Below are 7,500 nucleotides of genomic sequence, written 5' to 3' on the forward strand. Positions count from 1 at the left end.
TATGAACTGAGTCGGCTTATACACGCCAACTATTATATACCATCTAGACGAGACGCCATTGGCGATTTAGTTGTGGGCGGAGTCATGAAATTTAACAAAACCCGACCGAGTTCGGTGTAGAACTTTAGTCGAAGTCTGTCGTTAGTCACTAACAGTATTTCATTCGTATCGTGCAGTATATAATTTATTCTTAACATTCGAAATGACTGGTCGTGGCAAGGGAGGTAAAGGTTTAGGAAAAGGAGGAGCGAAACGTCATCGTAAAGTATTGCGTGATAATATCCAAGGAATAACGAAACCTGCCATTAGAAGATTAGCCCGTCGAGGTGGTGTTAAACGTATTTCGGGTTTGATATACGAAGAAACTCGTGGAGTACTCAAAGTATTTCTCGAAAATGTTATCAGAGATGCCGTAACATATACCGAACATGCGAAACGCAAAACCGTCACAGCCATGGATGTTGTATACGCCCTGAAAAGGCAAGGTCGAACCTTGTACGGATTTGGCGGTTGAATTTAATGCCTCCCCCTGTATTGTCCTTACCGTTTCCATAAAAAAAAGGTTCTTTTCAGAACCACAAAAGCTTATGAAATGAATTCGTGTGTATTTTTTATATTTTTGAAGTAAGTCTCAGGTCAAGAAAGTAATACAAATCATGAAATTATGAAACAACAAAATTTAATTGACGCTCCGGAGGGGCGACTTCATTGATGATTCCAGTGGCGCATTTGCTTTTTCAGCTGCAGGAAAACCGGAAAAACCTGCAGCAGCAGCAAGCACCACATCATGTGAACATCTTGATCTACTAATGTCTTCTCTTTTATAAAACAAAATGTAGGGTATCTCCAGAGACTACAGTAAATTTAGAACATCGCCAGAACACTTAGTGACACGACTATCGTCAAACTTAATCGACCTCTGCTCCGGTAGCAAGCAGAATATCGGAAGCGTGAAATAAAAATTTGAATTGGAAATTTTGGCGAAATAACCCGAACGGAAAGTGTAGTGAAAATATAAAAGATAACGGAAAGTGTAGTGAAAATATAAAAGATAACGGAAAGTGTAGTGAACGTTTACCTCTGCCTTCCGCGAACAAGCAGAATATCGGAAGCGTGAAATAAAAATTTGAAATGGAAATTTTGGCGAAATAACCCGAACGGAAAGTGTAGTGAAAATATAAAAGAAAACGGAAAGTGTAGTGAAAATTTAAAAGTAGCGGAAAGTGTAGTGAAAACATAAATATACCGGAAAGTGTAGTGAAACGTTTACTTCTGCCTTCCGCGAGCAAGCAGAATATCGGAAGCGTGAAATAAAAATTTGAATTGGAAATTTTGGGCGAAATAACCCGAACGGAAAGTGTAGTGAAAATATAAAAGATAACGGAAAGTGTAGTGAAAACATAAATATAACGGAAAGTGTAATGAAAGTTTACCTCTGCCTTCTGGGAGCGAGCAGAATTTCGGAAGCGTGAAGAAAATATTTCAGATGGAAACTTTGGCGAAAATAATCGTGAACGGAAAGTGTGGTGAAAATATAAAAGTATCGGAAAGTGTAGTGAAACATAAATATAACGGAAAGTGTAATGAAAGTTTACCTCTGCCTTCTGGGAGCGAGCAGAATTTCGGAAGCGTGAAGAAAATATTTCAGATGGAAACTTTGGCGAAAATAATCGTGAACGGAAAGTGTGGTGAAAATATAAAAGTATCGGAAAGTGTAGTGAAAACATAAATATAACGGAAAGTGTAATGAAAGTTTACCTCTGCCTTCTGGGAGCAGCAGAATTTCGGAAGCGTGAAGAAAACATTTCAGATGGAAATTTTGGCGAAAATAAATCATGAACGGAAAGTGTGGTGAAAATATAAAAGTATCGGAAAGTGTGGTGAAAATATAAAAGTATCGGAAAGTGTAGTGAAAACATAAATATAACGGAAAGTGTAATGAAAGTTTACCTCTGCCTTCTGGGTGCGAGCAGAATTTCGGAAGCGTGAAGAAAAAATTTCAGATGGAAACTTTGGCGAAAATAATCGTGAACGGAAAGTGTGGTGAAAATATAAAAGTATCGGAAAGTGTAGTGAAAACATAAATATAACGGAAAGTGTAATGAAAGTTTACCTCTGCCTTCCGCGAACAAGCAGAATATCGGAAGCGTGAAATAAAAATTTGAAATGGAAATTTTGGCGAAATAACCCGAACGGAAAGTGTAGTGAAAATATAAAAGATAACGGAAAGTGTAGTGAAAACATAAATATAACGGAAAGTGTAATGAAAGTTTACCTCTGCCTTCTGGGAGCGAGCAGAATTTCGGAAGCGTGAAGAAAAAAATTTCAGACGGAAATTTTGGCGAAAATAATCATGAACGGAAAGTGTGGTGAAAATAACGGAAAGTGTGGTGAAAATATCGGAAAGTATAGTGAAATTTTCGCCAAAATTTCTCTTTGAAAATTTTTTATCACGCTTCCGAAATTCTGTTTGCTCCCATTAATTCAAGTATCGTCTCACCGTCTCAACTATATGTTGTAATGGCGAGAAAGCGGTATAGGCCTTACACAAATTTTCACTACACTTTCCGATAAACATTGTAATCGAGACGTCCTGTTGTCAGAACGTTATCCTATAATATTTTAATATATCGATCGATATGCGTATTCATGTCTGATACAATATCATATCGACGGATATAAATTATATTGACTAGGACTATACGAAAAGTGGAAAAAACCGAAAGTCGCGTAGGGTCCCGTCAGCGTTAACGGAAAACGGGCGATGTGCTCGAAACGCCGCTATAGGGGGATAGGTACGTTTCGAAACGGATCGAAAACGCTTCCTCTATAGTATCGGCAGACGCTTGCTCGAGCGCTGTCGGTACCGTGGTCACCGATAACCAAATCACACGATATTCGTTTTTCTGCTGAATAATAACATTAATTCGATATCGTGTCGAGTGCGGGCTTCGCCCACGGTGGTGTGGATAGTTCGTAGTAGTATATCTTCTGCTTCTACCCAACCGAAACCGTCAGACACTGCGAGATCGCGGATTTAGCGAGCGTTTCTACGTAAGCGGTCCCTATGCGATCAACCAAAAAATAACAAAAATTTTGTTATTACACAAAATATGCGACAGCTCTCCTCTGTCCGAGCGAGAATAAATATAATTTCGGAACGAATCTTTCGAGAACACCGAGTCGCTTCAATCTAGCGAAGGGTCGAGAGAATGTTCGAAGTTTTGTGCCGGTCGACGTATATATCGTCTATTATATATTTTATTTCGAAAAATTACCATACGTACGTGTACGCCGGTGGTTTGTGTAACATTATCATCAGGTCGAGTACGACGAGCGTGTGTTGTAATATTTCTTCTTGAGCAATGTTATAGTTCGATTTGTTGTCGGTCCGGTTTTATTTGAATGAAATAATGCAGAGACACATAGAGATATATAACAACTTTTTCGTTGAGCGTGGCGTTTCGAAAATTTATATTTCGTATAACGCACACACAACACGCACGAAAAGAGAATATAGATCTGTTTCCGTATTTATTATTATTTTAATATTATGGAGACTGAACTAGTTCTACGATAGAACGTCAGCTCCCTGGTTGATCCTGCCAGTAGTCATATGCTTGTCTCAAAGATTAAGCCATGCATGTCTCAGTACAAGCCAAATTAAGGTGAAACCGCGAAAGGCTCATTAAATCAGTTATGGTTCCTTAGATCGTACCCACATTTACTTGGATAACTGTGGTAATTCTAGAGCTAATACATGCAAACAGAGTTCCGACCGGAGACGGAAGGAGCGCTTTTATTAGATCAAAACCAATCGGTGGCGGGTTCGCTCGTCATCGTACACCTTGGTGACTCTGAATAACTTTATGCTGATCGCACGGTCTCGCACCGGCGACGCATCTTTCAAATGTCTGCCTTATCAACTGTCGATGGTAGGTTCTGCGCCTACCATGGTTGTAACGGGTAACGGGGAATCAGGGTTCGATTCCGGAGAGGGAGCCTGAGAAACGGCTACCACATCCAAGGAAGGCAGCAGGCGCGCAAATTACCCACTCCCGGCACGGGGAGGTAGTGACGAAAAAATAACGATACGGGACTCATCCGAGGCCCCGTAATCGGAATGAGTACACTCTAAACCCTTTAACGAGGATCAATTGGAGGGCAAGTCTGGTGCCAGCAGCCGCGGTAATTCCAGCTCCAATAGCGTATATTAAAGTTGTTGCGGTTAAAAAGCTCGTAGTCGAATCTGTGTCCCGCGCCTTCGGTTCATCGTCCGCGGTGTTAACTGGTGTGCCGCGGGACGTCCTGCCGGTGGGCTTAGCTCGCAAGGGCGGCCCAACTCAATCCCGCCGCGGTGCTCTTCATTGAGTGTCGAGGTGGGCCGGCACGTTTACTTTGAACAAATTAGAGTGCTTAAAGCAGGCTAAAACTTCGCCTGAATACTGTGTGCATGGAATAATGGAATAGGACCTCGGTTCTATTTTGTTGGTTTTCGGAACCCCGAGGTAATGATTAATAGGAACGGATGGGGGCATTCGTATTGCGACGTTAGAGGTGAAATTCTTGGATCGTCGCAAGACGGACAGAAGCGAAAGCATTTGCCAAAAACGCTTTCATTGATCAAGAACGAAAGTTAGAGGTTCGAAGGCGATCAGATACCGCCCTAGTTCTAACCATAAACGATGCCAGCTAGCGATCCGCCGACGTTCCTCCGATGACTCGGCGGGCAGCTTCCGGGAAACCAAAGCTTTTGGGTTCCGGGGGAAGTATGGTTGCAAAGCTGAAACTTAAAGGAATTGACGGAAGGGCACCACCAGGAGTGGAGCCTGCGGCTTAATTTGACTCAACACGGGAAACCTCACCAGGCCCGGACACCGGAAGGATTGACAGATTGAGAGCTCTTTCTTGATTCGGTGGGTGGTGGTGCATGGCCGTTCTTAGTTGGTGGAGCGATTTGTCTGGTTAATTCCGATAACGAACGAGACTCTGGCCTACTAACTAGGCGTTTTCCGACATCCTAAAGGCCCGCCGATGGGGCTTCGGCCTTTATCGTGCGCGGTTTTTACTGTCGGCGTATAAACAATTCTTCTTAGAGGGACAGGCGGCGTCTAGCCGCACGAGATTGAGCAATAACAGGTCTGTGATGCCCTTAGATGTTCTGGGCCGCACGCGCGCTACACTGAAGGAATCAGCGTGTCCTCCCTGGCCGAGCGGCCCGGGTAACCCGTTGAACCTCCTTCGTGCTAGGGATTGGGGCTTGCAATTGTTCCCCATGAACGAGGAATTCCCAGTAAGCGCGAGTCATAAGCTCGCGTTGATTACGTCCCTGCCCTTTGTACACACCGCCCGTCGCTACTACCGATTGAATGATTTAGTGAGGTCTTCGGACTGAGCGCGATGGCGTTTCGGCGTCTTCGATGTTTCGGAAAGATGACCAAACTTGATCATTTAGAGGAAGTAAAAGTCGTAACAAGGTTTCCGTAGGTGAACCTGCGGAAGGATCATTACAGTGATATTGTCTATATACGACATGTCTGATCAAATATATATATCGCGAAGCGAGAAAAGAGTTAAATCTCTCCTTTTTCCTTCTACGATATTCGAACTAATTTGTCGCTTTATGTTTTCGTTTCGATAGAAAAGAAAATGAGCGACGGTGGACTACGTTTTCGAATGACGGTGAAATTGACGACGACGACGACGTTGTTGTCTGTCGTCATCATCCTTTCGATTAGTAGTAGTCCTCTTCTCGAACTATACAAATTCGTCTTAGAGGTTTTTCAATTAGGCGTGTAATTTTCTTTACCGAAAATTATAATATATGACGTTGTGCGTATTGTTGTGTTGCCGCGTCGTTGTCGTCGATTATGGCGCTAATGTTGTTCGTCGATCGTGTTGTGAAGCGTACGCTCTTTTGTCGAACGCGAACGCGCGATATACGACGATACATTTCGCCGTCGATGACGATGATGCCGACGACGCCGCCTTCGCCGGGTACCTAGGAGTGTGTGACTGTTAAAAAACCGCTCCGTAGGAAATTATGTTTAATCGCGGTCGAAACGTGAAAGTTTCGTTTCGTACGAATTTTTACGTTACCGGATTACACAACGAGATTTCCGATGGTTGTGAAAGATATTCGCCCGGCCGTGTCAGTTAGAACGCATGGTAAATGAAATACTACGCGCGTCCTCTACACGACGAATATAAAAATTGAGTCGTGCGCGATTTCGGTACACGATGCCTCGTCTGAATATGTGGTGCCGTACGAATACGAAATCGTCGAGCGCTTCTCTTTTTTTATTTTTTTTAACAAGTATATATATATTTATGTACGTTGTTGCATTGGTATAATCTCAACGCTTGCCGAATCGAGACGTCGAACTCTTGAAATTATTTTTTTTGAGTACGTCTAAATAAAAGATTACCCTGAACGGTGAATCACTTGGCTCGTGGGTCGATGAAGAACGCAGCTAATTGCGCGTCAACTTGTGAACTGCAGGACACATGAACATCGACATTTCGAACGCACATTGCGGTCCTCGGATACTGTTCCTGGACCACTCCTGGCTGAGGGTCGTATCAATTTCAAAGACTGCTCGGTTTTTCAAAATTGATATTTTGTAAAAACGTCGGAGCGTGTTGGATGATTGACGTGTTGTTGTTGTTGTTGTTTGTCGTCTATCGAGTCGTCTCGTTATTATAATCGTTATCTAAGTATTTTATCGCCTTCGCGGCGATGACACTTGGTAACAAAAATAAATACACGTTGACGACGACGACGACGCGACGACGACAAAGACGCGGCATCTTAAAGTGCGAAAGCGACGAATCGTTTTTTCTCATCGCAAGATGAGAGAAACGTTACGTAGTTTGTACACAACGAAATCGTATCGAGTCTCCGTTGTTGGGAAAGCGGCTGCCACGGCAATATACAGGTTCACGCTTGTAGTGTGTGTGTGTGTATGCTCTCGTTACGCACGATCGTCGTGTCCGAGAATCTTTGATGAATCGAAGACGACGTCTGATCGTGTCGAGCAGCGTACGTACACACGCACACACATTATTACAGGACGTCGAGAACTTTTTTGTCCGTTTCGGTAGTTCTCTCTCGAAATAACGACGGACGAGACTACGTACGTCGACTCGTTGCTGTTGAATAAACTGAAAAATTATTTTATCGACCTCAGAGCAGGTGAGACTACCCGCTGAATTTAAGCATATTACTAAGCGGAGGAAAAGAAACTAACTAGGATTCCCTCAGTAGCTGCGAGCGAACAGGGATAAGCCCAGCACCGAATCCCGCGGGTTAACCGCCGGGAAATGTGGTGTTAGGGAGGATCCGTTTATCCCGGAGTCGTACGGCGCGTCCAAGTCCTTCTTGAACGGGGCCACAGCCCATAGAGGGTGCCAGGCCCGTAGCGACCGCCGTCAATTTCGGGAGGATCTCTCCTCAGAGTCGGGTTGCTTGAGAGTGCAGCCCTAAGTGGGTGGTAAACT

The 7,500-nt window shown here is 43.6% G+C and overlaps 3 non-coding genes across 3 annotated transcripts in view; all 3 read left to right on the forward strand.

Annotated features, from left to right (window-relative positions):
- The first annotated feature begins 3,589 nt into the window (after positions 1 to 3,589).
- LOC141482050 (small subunit ribosomal RNA) lies at positions 3,590 to 5,510 on the forward strand. Its single transcript, XR_012465300.1, has one exon. It is a non-coding gene; the product is annotated as a small subunit ribosomal RNA (ribosomal RNA).
- A 915-nt stretch (positions 5,511 to 6,425) lies between these two features.
- Positions 6,426 to 6,580, forward strand: LOC141482057 (5.8S ribosomal RNA). The gene has a single exon (XR_012465307.1). It is a non-coding gene; the product is annotated as a 5.8S ribosomal RNA (ribosomal RNA).
- A 601-nt stretch (positions 6,581 to 7,181) lies between these two features.
- Positions 7,182 to 7,500, forward strand: part of LOC141482053 (large subunit ribosomal RNA) — a 4,028-nt gene continuing 3,709 nt past the window's right edge. Inside the window, exon 1 of the ribosomal RNA XR_012465303.1 lies at positions 7,182 to 7,500. This exon is cut by the window's right edge and continues 3,709 nt beyond it. This is a non-coding gene — a ribosomal RNA (large subunit ribosomal RNA).

The sequence above is a fragment of the Leptinotarsa decemlineata genome, unplaced genomic scaffold (assembly GCF_025532065.1).
Source record: "Leptinotarsa decemlineata unplaced genomic scaffold, Ldec_3_MD MMD2_tig00000654_RagTag_RagTag, whole genome shotgun sequence".
Taxonomy (NCBI): Eukaryota; Metazoa; Arthropoda; class Insecta; order Coleoptera; family Chrysomelidae; genus Leptinotarsa; species Leptinotarsa decemlineata.